Consider the following 16,597-nt stretch of genomic DNA (forward strand, 5'->3'; position numbering starts at 1 on the left):
CCGATGCAGGGCCACCAGTTAATTAATAAAGACCTCATGGGAATGTTTTTCTGCCTGTTTCTTCCCTGTGCTTCCCCAAAGCATTCCCCTTAGACTGACAAAAATGAGCAAGCCCTTCCTTCTCCAAGCACAGAGGCAGTGCAGCTGGTAATTTTGCTTCCCCGGGAGGGAGCTCCTTCAGGGTTAGCCATCTATCCTTCCTTCCCACTCCCCTTCCTAAATTGCCTCACTCGGGATCCAGATACTATACCAACAAGCCCTACCCCATCATGCAGGCAGGTCTGAGCTGCTGCAAATAGAGACCTCATTTGCCCAGTCCTGAAATGAATGGTGAAGGGAGGGAAGCCTTGCTCACCAGCCCCTCTTGATCAGACAGCCAGTGTCTACCTGTTATCCAGCCAGGCACCAAGGAGCTTGCACCCACGGTCTCTGTCCATCTGGACAGATGTCTTCCCAACCTCATGCCTGAGACAGCTGCAAGAGACAGAGCCAGCTCCCTGCCAGGAAGCCTCAAAGACCCATTACAGAGGTAAGGAGTCTTTGCAGACACCTGCCTGGCAGCCCCTACTTAATAAGAACACCTCTTGGCAAACAGCCCAAGTGCACATCAGCCAACTCAGCTCCTGAACCTTACCCACAGACAAGCCCTCCATGGCCACAGGTAGCCAGGCAACAGTAGTAGCCCCACAGGGAGGAAGATGAATCACCTTGGTTGCACCCAAGGGCCCAAGTAAGCTTCTCAGGCAATTAAAGTTTGCAAAGCTTGTTGTCTTGCATATCTACAGTGCTGGAAAGGGGATGGGTGAAAGCTGGCAGATTCATCCCCTGAGCCTCCTGTGTTCAGAATGCTAAGGAAATCAGGGGCTGGACTTGGTGTCAAGAGCATTTTGGGGTTCTCATATGTGGCTGGCAAAAATGGAAACCAGTACAGATGTTTGGGGAAACAGTCTGGCAGTTTTTGCAAAATGCCAGATGTGGAGTTGCATGGTAACTCCCAGCAGCACTCCAAAGGTAGCAAGAACTGAACAAAAATAGAAAGTATATGCCCGCTCACACCTTGCTCATGGATGCTTGTAAAACAGAGTTCTTAACAGCCAAAGGGTGGAAAGAAGCAGACCCCAGTCAATAGGTAGATAAACAAAATGTAGTGCATCCAGAGAACAGAAGAGTGTTTAATCATTAAAATAAGTGCAGCACCCAGGTCTGGTGTCATATGCCTGGGATCTCAGCACTTGGGAGGCAAAGGCAAGAGGATCATGAGCTCAAGGCTAGCCCAGATGACCCAGCAAGACCCAATGGCTGGCAGAGGGGAAGGATAGCTCACAGTACAACACCCAGCAAAGCCCTGAATTCTATCCCCCAAGAGTGACATACTGCCACATGCATGAAAACTTTATGCAAATTAAACAAAGCTAATTATCAAAGACATGTCACTCTCAAAGTCACTGTAATGAAACACCTAACAATCAAGTTTCAAAGTTTTCATCCTTTATGGCAGGGAGGGCCTGAAAGCAGCATGACTTATATCATGGCAGTCCCAGAGCAAGAATGGCTGCTCTCTAGAAGGCCTTCCTTTTAGTCTTTCCCATTCTCTGGGCTCCCAGCCTACAGGATAGAGCCATCCATATTCAAGGCAGGTTTTTTCCCCTTAGTCTCTAGAAGTGCCTTCACCACCCAAGAACGCTTCATTCAACTCTTAGGCACTCACTCCTCAATCCAGTCAGGTTGACATCAAGATTTACCATCATGTCCGGTCACATGAGGCTTCCAAAGCCGGCAAAGCCATAGAGACAGAAAGTGACAGCCAGGAACTGGGAGGCGGGGGGAGATTGGGACTGACTACTGCAAGGTCCACAGCTTCTTTTTGTAGTGATGGACTTAGCTAGAGGTGATGGCTATACAACTAAAAGTCATGTCTTAAATGTATGTCTGAAACAATGATGTGGAGTATATCTCCACACAAAATCTACATAGAGCTGAGTATTGTGATTCATGCTTGGAATGTCAGTACTTTGGAGGCTAAAGCAACCTGCGTTACAGAGTGAATTTGTTACAAGACTAGATGACATAATAATGAGGGTAAGAGTGTGGGAAGGAAAGAACAAAGGAGGGAGAAGGGTATGAGGTGGTAAGGAAGGAAAATATTAAACAGTGGAAGATGTGCCGTGATCTGAGTACAAGGCTGACTTCCCATCTGCCCAGGACATCAAATGGTTCATCATGCAGCAGGGTTCTGGGGCTGTGCCCAGAACCTTTTCTAGTCACGAGAGAGAGAGAGAGAGAGAGAGAGAGAGAGAGAGAGAGAGAGAGAGAGAACTGACCAAGTAGTAGTATTGGGTGTATCCCTCACCAGGTCTGTGAGATCACTCATGACAGCTTGGAGTTATACTTCAGGCCCTCATCCCTGGCAAGAAGGGGCCCAATCAAGCCCAGGTGGGAGACTGGCTGAGATTGCCCTCCAGTGGCCAATGCAGATGCTGCTGAACCACTGTGGCTAAGAGAGGATGGTAAACCATTCACTGGAATAAACTGGGTCTACACAGAGCTTTTACATCGGTTGGCTGATCAGACTTACAGCATCCCCACAGCCAAACTCGCCCAAGATCACTCAGATAGCGAATTTGAGGCCAAATCTTCTGATTTGATATTTTATTATCTTCTTGCCACTAAGATCCACAATTTCCAAGGCATCTGGATAACAGGCAGAGATGGGATGGACTGTCCACAAGAACACTAAGAGGGCAGGCAGTCCAGATGGGCAGAGGAATAAAGGACAAATAAATGTAGGCTGTCCCTACCACACTTTAGATGGGGTAGCACTCAAGGACAGAATGATGGACTCTGAGGCTGGTGAGCAATAAGGAGGGATTCAGGGAACAGGTAGCATTCCAGTTATGAAAGAGCTTAAGGGTAGGGATTTTAGAACAAGGCAATAGAGAAACAAGCCTATGAGCTGTGAGGAGCAGGATAGCAATGACAATGAAGAAGACCCTGCACACAGCATGGCAGTGAGGAACCCTGCACACAGCATGGCAGTGAGGAACCCTGCACACAACACTAAGAGAATATCCATGATGCACTGCAGAGCAGTAGAGGAGCTACAAGATGAAGAGACACTGAGGGGCCCTGATGGGTATTACCCCACAAGGACATTTTCTCATAATTAGAAGACAGCTTCTGGGAATCAGGCAAGAACTGCTGGCAGCCTAAACAGGTAGTGGCCGCAGGGTTGAACAAAAGGGGACTAGTTCCCAAGCTTCCACCCCTGTGAGGCCATGGGTGACGGGAGATGGGTAAAGAGAAAGAGATGTGGCCAGGGTTCTTACCTACTACTGTACAAATACAATCAATTTATCTGTCTATCTAGCCATCTACCTATCTCTGCCTCATTTCCCTCACTCCCTTCTTTCCTTCTTTTCTTTCTTTTGGAACAGAGTTCCCAAAACACTGGAATTTCCCAAGCAATTAGGGATAGTAGGAGCATCTTTTATGCCAATACCAAGTCTTTGATGTAAGTTCCTAACACAGAGCTCATAAATCCCTTGGTATTTCCTGTTAATGCATCTTTGTTTTTAATGAGATGTCTCTGGGTGGGCTTCTGGATCAGGGGTAGTCACAAAAAGAAAAAACATCAAAAAAACTTTTTTAAAAAAAACTAAATAAACAAATAAAAATCAAGGAGGCTATCGGGAGCCTGGAACTTGCATTAGGTTCCTTACCCCCCAGGAAGGAAAGTACTGGATTGAACTAATCTCCATCCTGGATACATTATAAATTCAATGGTGTGGCTGGAAAGCCTCCAGGCTGCGGATCATGTGGCATGATGGGAAAGTGGAATATCTAAAGAGGGCTTGGAAGCTCCAGTCCTCTCCCCACATACTCAGCCCCCAGCATGTGTTCCAAAAGGCTACTTATGAGTTGTATTCTTCTACACTAAGTGTACACACTAGTAAGTAAACCTACCTTGAGTCAAGTCACATAAGCTATTCCAATCAATGAGGAGATGAATGTCTTAGGAACCTTCATTTGTGACCAAGTTATACAGGGAGTGATGTCTCACTGAAAGTAATATGAATCCATTACTTAAGAGAATGAGGCAAATGGATTTTGAGTTTGAGCCCAGTCTGGTCTATATAGCAAGACAAGATTTTGTCTCAAAAGATAATTTTCTTACATCTGACCAAGTTGAACAGGAGTAAACACAAAGGGTACCACCCAACACTAGAAATGAGATCTAAAGAGGACACATCCTTGTCAGTCTGAACCTTCACCTCAGGGAGCCTGCAGAATCTAAGAAAATATAAGACACACAGCTGGTATTGGAGAATCAGTCCATGTGAGGGGAACCCCAGACGTGGGGTCAGAAGCAGGATAGGCTGTGAACAGAGACAAGCAGGGAAAGTTCCCCATGACTCACAGCATGGTGATGACCCTGACCCCACTAGCCTAACCTCATCTCCCCCACACTGGGGTAGCTCAGAGTTCACAGTCTAAAAAACTGGGGAGATGCTGTCATTTCCTCTGGAAGGAAGCCACTCACTAGGAAAGAAGTTGTACTGAGCTGGAAGTCATTATGGTTTTAGAAAAGGTTGTAGAGACTGGAGCTGGAGTGTCCCAGTCCCAAGCCCTTTATAGGCTCTTCATGCAGTCTCAGGCTGATCACACGGATGTGGAGGTTGTTCTTGCAGGGCACTACTTACTATCATACTTCACTGCCTTTAGTCCCTGTTGCCGAGTGGTCACGGACACGCCTGCATCATTCCACCACTACCATTACCACCACTCAGTTTGGCTTCTTGAAACAGAGGCTTTACTCTCTTGTCCAGGCTGATCTAGAGCTCACTGTATGGCTCAGACTGAGCTTAAAAGGTAGATAATCCTGCAGCCTCCGCCATCCAAGTGCTAGGTGGGAGCCATCACATCTGGCTTCTACTTTGCTTCCATAATGAAGTTTCTGGAAAGCAATGTATGTATGCACTGTCTCCTCCTTCCTGTCCCTCCAGGTAGATTTCAGGGTAAAAGCATGGGCCAGGACCCCAGGGTGCCACTGGGGTCACTCATCCTATGTGGACTCTTGGTCCTCTCTTGGTCCTCCTTGCGTTTGACCTGCAAGTAGCAAATTAAACACAGGACAGTGACCTTTCCTCCTGAAAGTGATGGTGGGAGACGTGGAGCCCAGAAAGGAGACCCTCGGAGGAGACCATGCCTAGAGCATAGGGGAGAGGCCAGCCTCTGCCAGGAACACGGCAGGCCACAGCCATGAAGGCAGATCGATCCAGGGGCAAGGGAGATGTGAGCACAGAGCCTGGGAACCCCAACTGCTTTGACTTTCTCCTGGAAATAGACATGCAAGGCATTAGGGAAGAGTGGAAATGATGCAGTGGTGAGGCGGGAAGGGGTGGGCTGGGGAGAGAGACTGAGACTAAGAGAAAGAACAAGAGACGTAATTCTAGAAGGCAGCGTCTGGGGGCATTTGAGTTGGTAATTGCCAATTTAACGTGAGACCCATCCATATACGTATGACTTATCTAGTGTGCTAACCAATTATCCCACACTTAATGGTCTAGAACAGCAAATATTTATTATCTCACAGTTTCTGAGGGGAATGAATTTAGGGGTGACTTTAGCCTGGAGAGCCCTTCGAGGGGCTACCTCTCTGAGAAGATGCTGGGGAAGGAAGAGGGCTGAAGTTAGTGGATGGAGTGAGCAGAGTGGCAGGATCTAAAATCAAGATGGCTCACACACATGGCTGTGAGTCAGATCCTTCAATCCCTCAAGGGGACTTTCTGTGGGCTGCTTGTGTGTCCTCATGACACAGGGACTGCCTTATTCTAGGCCACGTGATCTCAAGGGAAGGCAGAGCATGAAGTGACACACAATTACTTATGATTTATTCTACTAATAAAGCAAATGGCTGGGTCAAGCCTGCTCTAGTCAGGGAGGCTTTAGCCTCTCCCTTGAAAGAGAGGACCTAAGGGCACATCTTTAAACGACTGCAGCTTGATTGTGTACTATAGGCCAGTCACGTCCTACTATGCAGGACATGCATATGTGGGCAAGAAGCTGAATTAGACAGAGTTATAAGAATAGGAAGTCAGGGACCAGAGACTTCATGGTACTTGGCCTCCAAGACTTAGAAAGTGGATTATTCAAATGGCTAATCACAGCTCCAGGGGCCGAGCAGGACATGTGGGTTCTGATGCCACTGCTCCCCCATCACAGCCTATCCAGTGCCAACTCTCTCTTTCTACTAAGCAACAAGGGATTCCTTCATTTCTCAACCCAAATTCTCAAGATGGGAGATCCTAATTGTCCCAGATCTTTCTATGAACCATGCCACATGGGTCCTAAAGGTCACACACTGAGCCAAGAATTGGTTGCTGTGGTATAGGATAGCAACTTCCCAGCTACAGCCTCAAGAGCGCTGCCTGTTTCCACTCTCAGGGATCAGCGTATGAGCACACCAGCAGCGGGCCTTGCCTTCCTCTATGGAGAGTGGCACCCCAAGAGCAGGCAGTCAGGGCCACTTTGCCAACCATCATAGAAGCCATTAGAAGCTCTGCTGCTAGCAACATATGACACCCCCCTCCCCCAGAAAGGGTTCTGGGTGACATGTTGGAAACACACGTGTGCTGAGTTCCCTTTAATTGTCAGCTTTATTTGAAGGTTTGTTTTTTGTTGTTGTTTTGGTTTGATTTGATTGTAAGAAGAATTAAAATGGCCAGCCATAGTGGTGCAAGGCCACTTTAAACTCAGCACTCAGAAGGCAGAGGCAGGAGGATCCCTGTGAGTTTAAGACTAGCCTAGTCTACACATAGCAAGTTTCAGGCCAGCCAGCGATACATAGTGAGACCATCTCAAAAAGCAAAGCTGGGACTTGCCTTGTACCACGGCCTGTTGGTGCATCAGTCCTGTGCTATGTCCTCCACCATCAGCCATGTTCTGCAGATGGGGAGATGGGGCTTCATCACATTGGCCATCCATAGCAGAATCAAACTCTGAACTCATTTGTCTCAACTAATGCCAAGATATGAAGATACTGTGTTGGCTCTGCTTAAAGCAGTGGTTCTCAACCTTCCTAACGCTGCAATCCTTTAACGCAGTTCCTCCTGTTCTGGGGACCCCAAACCATAGCATTACTTCATTGCTACTTCATAGCTGTAATTTTGCTTCTGCTATGATTGTAATGTAAATAACTGATAGGCAGACCCCAGAGAGATGGCAGCCCACATGCTGAGAACCACTGGCTTAAAGGGTCAGGCATTACTTTACAATATGTTGGGTGTTCCCAAAGACTTGAACTAATTTAGGCTGCTGTCTTGTCACAGGCAAGATTCCCCACAGGGACTACCGAGTTCCCACTCGGAGTCCCTGAAAGAGCCCCTCCCCCCAGGAATCCTGTAGCAAGGACCTAGGGGTATTCTATAGAGATCCCAGGAATGCAGCATGCTAGACCAGTGGTGATTGTGGCTAGCTCAAATCAGTGGTAATAAATGTTGGAAGGTGTGAAAACCAAGCTGCTCCTACTGCAGCAGCTGGTGGTCTCTGCTGCCCCCTAGGACCCAGTTCATTCCTAACAAGCCTATGGCTTGCTTAAAACTGCCTGGTTTAGCATTAGCTCTGTAGCAATCTCTCTTCTTGTCTCACTGGGTAGTTGCTACTGGTGCTTTGGGAAACGCCTACAAAGCATATTTTAAGCACATTTTTAAGTGACTGGGGAATGCTGAAAACTGATAAAGGGAAAGAACTGTGCATTTTCCCTGGCTTTCATGCATGGCCTGTATCCCAGGGTAATTAAATAATTGATAAGGGATGGAGAGATGTCACCAGTGGTTGAGAGGGCTGCTCTTGCAGAGCACCTGAGTTCAATGCTCAACACCCACATGGCAGCTCACAACTGTCTGTAACTCCAGTCCCAGGGGATCCAGCAACCTCTCTGGCTTCTGTGAACACCAGCACACACATGGTACACAGACATATATGTAAGCAAAACACTGATATGCATAATCGTTTTTAAATTGCCAGGTGTGGTAATGCATGCCTTTAATTCCAGCACTCAGGAGGCAGAGACAGGTGGATCTCTGTGAGTTCCAGTCCAACCTGGTCTACATAGTGAGTCCCAAGCCAGCCAGGGCTACATAGTGATACCTTGTCTCAAGTAAATAAATGTTTTTAATTGAAGAATAGTAATAATTGATAATGAATATTTCTCCTTATGGAAGAACTATAGCCAATCAGGGAACAGGTGATAGAAGTCAACATTTTTTTCAGCCTTTAATGACATAATGGATGTAGGCAGCTGTCACCAGCTCCTGGCATGATTAGATGAAAGGCTAACAAGAAGCTCTGGGATGGATGGAACAGACTGAAACACCCAAACCTTATTGTCATTCTGAGCATCTGCACCTGGGACACTGTTGCCTTGTAATGTGCTAAGATAGGATGAGCCACCTGTGAGATAGTCTGTCTTCTTCCCAAAACACGTTGAATCTAACCAAACCTCTATGGTAACTGTCAGGAGATTCAAAGGGATTTCTCAACCCCTGAACCACTGACATTATGATCTGATGACCACCAAGGAATTACAAAATATGAACTAACCGTCTTAGGGATTTGTTGCTGTGAAGAGATACCATGACCATGGCAACTCCTATACAAGAAAACATTCGATTCGGGCAGGCTTACAGTTCAGAGGTTTAGGCCACTATTGTCTCAGTGGGGAGCATGGCAGCGCACAGGCAGACATGATGCTGGAGAGGTAGCTGAGAGTGCCACAACTTGATCCACAGGCAACAGAAGTGAACGTCACACTAAACTTGGCTTGATCATTGGAGAGCTCAAGGCCCTCCCCCTAGAGATGCACTTCCCCCTACAAAGCCACACCTACTCCAACAAGGTCAACCCCCCAGATAGTACCACTCTCTATGAGCCTATGGAGACCTGTGGCTTAAGTACACAGATAATGTCTGGGGAATACATAGAATCCGCCCTTGCTTGCCTTGTTTATATTTCCTGTATTTTGTTTATACATCTTGACTGCAGTTTCCCCTCCTCCACTCCTCCCAGTCCCCCCAACCCATCCCCAATCCACTCTTCCTCTGTTCCTCTCCAGAAAAGGGCAGGTCTCCCAAGGATATCCACCGAACATGGCATACAAAGTTGCAGTAAGACTAGGCACCTCCCCTCCTATTAAGGCTGGATGAGGCAACCCAGCATGAAGGAAAGGGTCCCTATGAAACCCAAGCAGCAGTTTGGCTACACTGCTGCCATGACAGGCTCCATAAAACCCAGCTAAAAACTAGGCCTGAGTTCCAGTTTATTGTCAGGCAGCACCTGGACCTAGGAAAAGTCATAAGCTGACACCACCCAGGGAAGGCCAGCATCTAAGGATAAGTACCTGACATTCCAAACATTCCAACTGTTAGATAAGATGGCCAGATGCCTGAGCCCAGCACATACCTATTCCCCTTTTGCCAAGACATCCCTAGACAAATGTCAGCCAATCAGGGTCATGAACCCTGGAAATCCCCTCACCCCCAACCTCTACTCTGATAAAAACCCTACCCCACCTAGGCTCAGCGATCTCTGCTCTCACCACTGCATCAGACAGACCGAGAGTCTAAGCTTGAGCTTGAAATAAAGGCTCTTTGCTTTTACATAGAGGATTCAATCTTCAAGGTGGTATTTGGGGGTCTTAGTGGTCTGGGCATAACAGTCCCCAAAGCAGGCAAGAGTCAGAGACAGCCCCCACTCCCACTGTTAGAAGTCTCACAAGAAGACCTAGCTACACAACTGTAACATATATGCAGAGGGCCTAGGTCAATCTCATGCAGGCTCATTGGTTGTTTGTCCAGTCACTCTCTGAGCCCAGGTATGGTGGTTTGAAAGAAATTGGCCCCCAAAGGGAGTGGCACTATTAGGAGGTGTGACCTTGTTGGAGTAGGTGTGGTTTTGTTGGAGAAAGAGTGGAGACAGGCTTTGAGGTCTTATATGTGCTCAAGCCATGCCTGGTGAGACAGATCACTTCCTATTTCCTTCAAGTCAAGATGTAGGACTCTCAGCTACTTCTTTATCACCATGTCTGCCTATCACATCATGATGACAGTGGATTAGACCTCTGAAAATGTAAGCCACCCCAGTTAAATGTTTTTTTCTTTATAAGAGTTGCTGTGATCATGGTGTCTCTTCACAGCAATAGAAACCCTAAGATACCAGGTTAACTGATTCTATGGGATTTCTTCAGATGTCCTTAACCCCTCTGGGTCCTACAATCCTTCCTCCCCCTTTTCCACAGGATTCTCCAAGCTCTACCTAATGTTTGTCTGTGGGTCTGCATCTGTTTCCTTCAGTTGCTGGATAAAGCCTCTCTGATGACAACTGGGCTAGGCTCCAGTCTATGAGTACAGCAGCAGAATATCATTAGAAATTATTTCATTGACTTTTTTTTCAGTTGTGTTTGGTTTTATCCTAGGTTTCTGGACTACCTAGCCTTTTGGTCCTGGCCTCCCTCATGGTATGGCTCTCAAGCTGGATCAGTCATTGGTCGGCCACTCCCACAATTTCTGTACCACCTTTACCCCAGCACAACTTGTAAGCAGGACAAGTTGTAGGTCAAAGGTTATATGACTGGGTTGCTGTCCCAATATCTCCATTGGACGTCTTGCCTGGTTACAGGAGATGGCCAGTTCAGACTCCATATCTCCCATTACTAGAAGTCTTAGTGAGGGTCACTTTATAGATTCCTGGGAGTTTTCATTGTACTTGGTTTCTAGCTTCTCCCCTAGAAGCTCCTCAAATCCAGTTGTCTCTCCCAGTACTCTCTCACTCCGTTCCTCCCATCTGATCCCTCCTGTTTCCATCTCCCACATCCATTCATCCACAATGTCTATTCTATTTCTCCCTCCTAGGAAGATCCATGTTTCCCCCCCAACCCTTGAACCCTCCTTGTTACTTAGCTTCTCTGGGTCTGTGGATTATAACATATAGCATTTTTATTCAAATCATCATACCAACCCACTGGTAAAAAAGAATAATTTTAAAGAGCTGATCAAAAAGAACAGAGAGAGAGAGAGAGAGAGAGAGAGAGAGAGAGAGAGAGAAATAAAAATAAAAAGAACATAGACTCAATGAGGCAAGTAAAAAAGAAAACAGTAAGTTTAAACACCAATAACTGGTAGTTTTGTCAGGTCTAAATCACTACATTTTGAAAACAAAATATTTATTGGAGTGTAGCTCAGTGTACAGTATGTGTTCAAGGTCCGTTCTAGTTTTATTCAGTTGCTGTGATAAAGCAGTCTACCCAAAAGTAATTTAGGGAGGGGAAGGTTTAGAGTTACTTCCTTTTACATTTCCAGGTGACAGTCCAGCTTTGAGGGAAATCAAGAAAGAACTCAAGACAGGAACCAGGAGGCAGGAACCACGGAGGAACACTGCTTGCTGCCTTATTCTCTGGCTTGCTCAGCTAGCTTTCTTATGCAGCCCAGACCCACCTGCCTAAGGATGCCTTTAGACATACGCCATCACTCGGCAGAACCCCGTCCTATCTTGCATTTATGTTTGCTGGACTAAGGTTGAGGTGACTTCTGTAATTTATACCAAAAGAATCTCTGTACTCATTCTGCTAGTAACTCTTTACATTTATAGACTTTGGGTCTATTTTAGGTTTGCAGAAAAATTAGAGAAAAAAATGAGTACACACACACACACAACACACACACACACACACACACACACACACATACACAGAGACACACACACACACTCCCTTACCCTCGGGCACAGTTGCTGTATTGTTAACAGCTTGGGCTACAGTGGTACATTACACATATTGTCACCATAGTTTCAATTATGGTTTGTCTTCAGTTCTGTGCACTCCATGGGCTTGTACAAATGTATAGTAACATGCACCCACAATATCGCACTCTGAACCTCCTCCACATGCCACCATTTCTCCCTCTCTCCCTCTCCACCAAACACAAAGCAATAATCTTCACACTGTCTCCATAGTTTCATCTTTTCCAGTCTCTTGATAGAAGTCATTTAGCATCTGGCCTTGTCAGTCACTTAATAGCATGCATCAAAGCCTCCATCATGTCTTTTTATAACTTTATGGCATCCTTATCTTTTGTAGCTAGAGTTTTCCTGCCTGGCCCACAGTCAGGACAAATCTCTTTCACCCGCCAGTCCCGCAGCTGCTCAGACCCAACCAAGTAAACACACAGAGACCTATATTGCTTACAAACTGTATGGCCGTGGCAGGCTTCTTGCTATCTAGTTCATATATCTTAAATTAACCCACTTTTATTAATCTATAAGTTGCCACATAGCTTGTGGCTTACCAGCATCTTAATATCTTCTCATGGCGGCAGCTGGCAGCATCTCTCTGTCTCAGCCTTCCACTTCCCAGAATTCTCCTCTCTCCTTATCCTGCCTATACTTCCTGCCTGGCTACTGGCCAATCAGTGTTTTATTCATTAACCAATCAGAGCAACACATTTGACATGCAGAACATCCCACAGCAATCTTTATTTTTTTTGTGGGGGGGGGGCGGGGTTCTAGACAGGGTTTCTCTGTGTAGCTTCATGCCTTTCCTGGAATTCACGCTATAGACCAGGCTGGCCTCAAACTCACAGAGATCCTCCTGGCTCTGCTTTCCGAGTGCTGGGATTAAAGGCGTGTGCCACCACTGCCCAGCACATTCTTATCTTTATTTTTAACTACACAACAATACTCTAAAGAAATAAACTATCTAAGCTGGTGGTGGGTGGAGAAGTTCCTCCCAGCCTGTCTCCTTACAGCCCCTTCTGAACTCCTCATGGTCTCCTGTGATTGGAGCTTCTGTCCTGACACGTGACTACCTCACCCTCTAACAATGCTTTAGTTGGTCTGATATTAGCAGAGATGTGTCAGCTTCCCCTGGTTAGTGTCCACATGATATATCTTTCTTGTTATTTCTGTTTCAGCCTTTCTGTATTTGTCCTTAGGCACACTTCCGTTAACATAAATCAGCCAGTCAATGGTGGGTCCTGGTTCCCTAGTGTTAAACCAGTCCTCACTTCTGGAACAGACCTAAATTCTTGGTTGAGATACAGCATCATATGTACCCAGCTGTACTGTTTGCTAATGCTCTCCTCAGAAGACAGCGGTCAAGCTAGATGGATGAGGTGGCCCTCTACAATGGGACAAATTCTAAACAGCCTGAGTGTAACCCTGAGCTAAATCATGCTCCCAACCACTGGAGTGGCTCTTATCGAATGCATAATAAGAGAGAAGTGTAGAGACCCAGGCATTTAGCCTAATGAAGTAGTATCTCTGGGAGACCATGTGTGGACCAGAGTGTCCCTTGGGAGCAGACAGAGCTTTGCCACAACTATGTCACATTTGACTTCCCCTTCAGGCAGAAACTGTTCCTTCCCTTCCTACCCACAGATGTTGGTCTTCAATAAATACACTGCAAACCAATCTCCAGCCCAGCATTTACTTCTGGGGAACCAACATGGGTCACAACAGCGCAGTACCAGGGCCTACAGGTGGTTTAGTGATCTGCTGTTGCCATGTTGGAAACATAAAGTTTTATGGCCCTAATAAACAAATATGCAGAAAAATAAGTCAGGAAAATTCTGTGATCAATCATATTAATTATTCATTGTGTTACAGAAAATATAATTAAAAGGAATAATTTTATAATTTTTAATTTATGCTGTTACTCATATACCATTATTCTCTTTGCTATATTTTATAAGTCAAAAAAAGTCTGTGTGTATGTGTGATGTATATACATAGATGTGTGTGTGTATTTGTGTGTCTGTGTGTGTGTTTATGTGTGTGGTGTATATATACATATATAAATATGTGTTTGTATGTGTATATGTGTGGTGAATGTATGTGTGTGTATATATTGTATATGTAGTGTATGTATGTAGGTGTATGTTTGTGTGTCTATGTGTGTGTATGTTTGTGTGTGTGTGGTATATCTAGATGTGTGTTTGTGTGATCGTGTGTGTGTATATGTGGTGGATGTCTGTAGGTGTGTGTGTGTGTGTGTGGCGTATGTATGTAGGTGTATGTTTGTGTCTGTGTGTGTGTCTGTGTGGTATATATAGATGTGTGTTTGTGTGTCTGTGTGTATATTGTAGTAAATGTATGTAGGGGTGTGTGTGTATGGTGTATGTATATAGGTGTATGTTTGTGGCTGTGTGTGTCTCTGTGTGTGCTTGTGTGTGTGTTTGTTGTTGTTGTTGTGTGTGTGTGTGCATGTGTGTGAAAGCCAGAAGTTGACGTTCAGTGGCAGGTTGGTTTGTGTGTTGGTGTGTATGTATGAGTGGTGTGTATATGTAGGTCTGTGTGTGTGTGTTTGTGTGTGTATGTGTGTGTTTGTGTGTGTATGTGTGTGTGTGTTTGTGTGTGTATGTGTGTGTTTGTGTGTGGTGTATGTTTTTTTTTTTTTGTGTGTGTGTGTGTGTGTGTGTGTGTATGTAAATGTGAAAGCCAGAGGTTGATCTTCAGTGGCTTCCTAAATCACTGTGCATCTTGCTTTTTTGAGACAGGGTCTCTCAATGAACCTGGACCTCACTGGTTCAGCTAGACTGACTGCCCATCAAGCCCCAGGAATCCTGCTGTCTCTACCTCCCCAATGCTGGGATTATAGGTATATGCTGTCTAGATTTTATATAGATGCTAAGGCTCCAAACTCAAGTATTTTACCAACTGCACCATCTTCCTAGCCTAGGAAAAAATAAGGGAATAGCTTTATATTTTAGTTTTGTTGTTCCTTTGGTGTTCCTTTGTGTTGTGTTTTGTTTGTGGCAGGGTCTAGGGTATTATGTCCTCCTTGCCTTGAACTCAAAATCCTCCTGTTTCAGTCTCCCTAATATGTGAGCCATCACACTTGGTTGATTGTAGTGATGTTAATAGCACTTTGGGAAAGGGCTGAAGATGGCTACATTTTCTTTTTGCACAAAATTGTGAAAAGTTATATTTTTTATAACCCTGGGGTACACATATGTTAATTTGGTTATTTCAAAAGTGCCCAGAAGAAAAGAGGAACACTTTCCCTATTTGCTTTTGTGTAAACCTTAACATGAATGAACTCCAGGTGCTTCTGTAAAGAATTTTAAATGTGTAAAACAATGTCCAGGGATGACAGACAACAGAAGGAATACCGTTAGGAGGGGAAAGAGTGCTAAAATTGGAGAAGAGTCCTAAAGACAGATGCCAGGTTATGCCCCCTTAGACTCTGTTAAGTTCTGTTCCTGACAAGGATGTAAATCACACAGCCAGCTATCTAAAACTGAGAGCAAAGCACACAGCCCAACTATAAAAAAACTAAAATTTAGGATGTCATTGATATGAGGCATTAAACCTCCCCCTTACACCAGAACTATGCATATGCCATACACAAATTTGAATACTTGGAAACACCATGCAAACTCTTCCTTAAAATTGATGCTGGTTGGCTCAGCTCTAGGGAGCTGGAACTGCTGTTTATTATCTGGGGTCCTCTGGAGAAGTGTCAGTTTCTCAGAATCCTAAATAGAGGGAAATAGTGTGGAGTTAATTTTAGCATGCCAATCCAATCATTGCCCATAGGGTGTGGAACTAACGGGTCGTTAGGAGAGCAGCAAAGGCCGGGACACTCATAAACTGTTGGTAAATCCAAACCACTCTTCAGAGATGATGAATACACAATTTTAAAAAAGAGGCATTCTACAACATGGATATGTATTTACTGCTTCTTTTTGCATGGCCATCTTGTATTTTTTAAAAAGCCTTATCTATACACGAAAAGAACTACCACAGTTGAGAATCTTCTCGCTAAAGAAAGCAGGAAAAACCAGCTTTCCCTAAACATAGTTCAGGTTAGAAAGTACACCTAGGGTCATATCACCCTGAATTCATCCCATCTCCACGCTGTCTCAGAAGCGAGCAGGGTCAGACCTGATAGGACTTGTATGGAAGAAACTATTTATCAGACAGGGAAGAGAAAAAAATCAACCAAAGAAACTTTGACCACAGAATGAACAAGACCTCAGGTTTGATACACACACACACACACACACACACACACACACACACACACGTGCACACACATGCACACACACAGACACACACACACACGCACACACAGACACACACACGCACACGCACGCACACACACACAGACACACACGCGCGCACACACACACACACACACACGCACACACACAGTAAACAAATATTGAACATTACTTAGCCTTTCTTTATTTTCAGAGTCATAGGGACTAGTAATTCTAAAACTACTTTCTATGTACTCTTGGATAAATATACAACTGTACCAGGAAGGGTAGAGGGCAAGTCTCTTGTTTGAGAACTACAAAGACGGAAAGAAAAAGTGAAAATAAACCATGAGGCACTCATTTTGAATTATAGGACAACTTGAACTCACACAGCAAAGTATAAAGTTTTATGGCTAAACTATGTTTTACTTATTCACTCTGATAAGCATAAAGTGAGTATGTATTCATGTACCTAATTTTTTGCTCACATTTAATTTTTATTTTTACTTTTTAATACTACACAACACAATATGTATTTCATTTTGTATTTCATTTATTTCTTT

The sequence above is a fragment of the Onychomys torridus genome, chromosome 11, assembly GCF_903995425.1.
Source record: "Onychomys torridus chromosome 11, mOncTor1.1, whole genome shotgun sequence".
NCBI classification, from domain to species: Eukaryota; Metazoa; Chordata; class Mammalia; order Rodentia; family Cricetidae; genus Onychomys; species Onychomys torridus.